A 2,075-nucleotide genomic window follows, 5' to 3' on the forward strand; every position below is an offset into this window, starting at 1 on the left:
CGAGGCGTGGGGTGTAGGGGGCGGGGAGCGCGCTCCCAGGGCCGCCTCCCGGCTGTTCCCGCCGCCGCCGCCCTCCCGCCGCCGCGTCCATTGTCTGCGGCCCCGCTCTTCCCGGAGCCGTCACTCCTCCACCCTGCGCCCAGGTGCCTGCGGCCTCGGCGCTCGGGCGGCGGGACCGCGACCCGGCCCGGCGGCGGCCTGGGGGTTCCTGCGCTCGCGGCCCGGGCTGCTTCCTCCGCCCGGCGCCCGAGCCCGACCCCGAGCCCCCCGGGATGACGGCGCTCAGTACTTTAGGGCCACAGCCCCGGCTGCACGGAATCCGGTGCAATCTGGGACGTGGAAAGGTTGATCCTAGACACACACGCGCCACCGCCTGCGCCCGCGGAGCCGAGAAGGGGGAGTCACCCCTGACGTTAATTCGTGCAGAGAGACGCGCCCCCTGCCCCGTGCATGCGGGGATTTCCCCGACACCGCCGCCGCCACGTTCCCCCGCTTCCAGAAATAACTGGGTGGCGGGGCTCCAGCTGCAGCCGCGGCCGCCCCCAGCGTCACCGCCCGTCCCTCCCCTCGGGCTTCAGCTTTGGGGTTAATTACAAAGGGAACCCTGCCTGGGGCGGGGCGGGGGGGGGGGGTAGGCCAGTTTGGATGGAGGAGGAGAGGGGCCCTTCTTCCAGGAAACCCCAGGAATAAAAATGCTTTGGACTGCTGGGTCGCTAACCCAGGCAGGCGGGGCTCCCGGCCCCAGGGCTTTCAGATACCTTGTAGTTAGTTGTAGCTACTGCACAGGGATTACGGGGTATCTAAAAATATCCGCCACAATTGGGGCATTTCTGCGTCCAAGAAACCTGTTGGGGTTCATGAAGTGGAGCAATAGGCTGAACCCACCAAGAGTGACCCCCACCATGAAAGTCTAGGCTGTGGGAAATCCACGTTTCCCTTGGAGGACATTAAAGCAAAAGTATGATTATATTATCATTAGTATTCTTGCTGTGCAGCCCAGCACTTACCTAGAAGAGTAATACTTCAGCAGGACCTCCGCACACTTCTCCCTGGGCAGGGCAAGGCCCGCTCAGCACCTCAGCATCCTCCAGCTCCCAGTCCTGGTATCTTCTCTCCCAGCCCTGTGATTAGGAAGTCCCAGGGAAGGAGATGCCCAGCCTCTGTTCCTCACTCATTTGGGGATTTTTTTTTCCTCTCCTCCCTGATGATTTTTTTTCCCCTGAGACCCAATATCTCCTCCGTTTCGGTCATCCATTCTGACCTGACTAAAGGTGAGCACAGAGCCATGGTCACCTGCATCACGACCCTTCAAAGATGGAGAACCTTTAGAAAAGCGTCCCTTCTCTATCGTCTGAACCCTTGCCTCTCCTCACCTCCCCTTCCCACATTCTGGGTCAGCAACTGCAGGCTGCATGGAATATGCAGAGTCATTATTTCAGGTGCCCAGAGTCCTGCATGCATCCAGACCTATTTGCTTGGTGTCTATCACATAGCAAGAGCTGGGCCTGCACTGGGGGTCCTGGCAATGACCACAACCTGGAGTATGAGAGACAATGGTCAGGAGAGCTGGGGCAAGGTAAAGGGAGATAGGGAGGCCTTAGGGTGTTCCCACCCTGCCCCAGTGCTGGGCAGCAAGTGTGTAATTTGACACAGTGTGGGACTCTGCAGCAGGTTAGAGTGAACAGTGTTCTCGCATCGTGCGAGCCTGCATCACCGACCTCATGGGGGCCCAAAGAACGGCAAACAGAGCTTAGATAATTCTGTAGACTGCCCCCCCACCATAAAGCCCAAAACCTAAGTCAAGATGTCAACCGATATCAGGCATCAAGCTGGAATAAGTTTGGTCCCTCTTTTTTCTTCTCTGATGGTGAGATTGGGGGCTTTCAATTATACCTCTGTAACAAAAACACTGGATTACAGAGGAGAGGTCCAAAATGAAATCTGATTGGTGAAATGTGTCCCATGCAGCAATTCTCTGGACTGCCTTCCACCCTCACCACCAGGATGCAAACCCACCTGGATCTTACACATTCTTAATTCACAGAGTGGAAAAACAGAGAACCAAAGGAGAAGCT

This window comes from Miniopterus schreibersii, assembly GCF_964146895.1.
Source record: "Miniopterus schreibersii genome assembly, chromosome: 19".
In the NCBI taxonomy this organism is placed as follows: domain Eukaryota; kingdom Metazoa; phylum Chordata; class Mammalia; order Chiroptera; family Miniopteridae; genus Miniopterus; species Miniopterus schreibersii.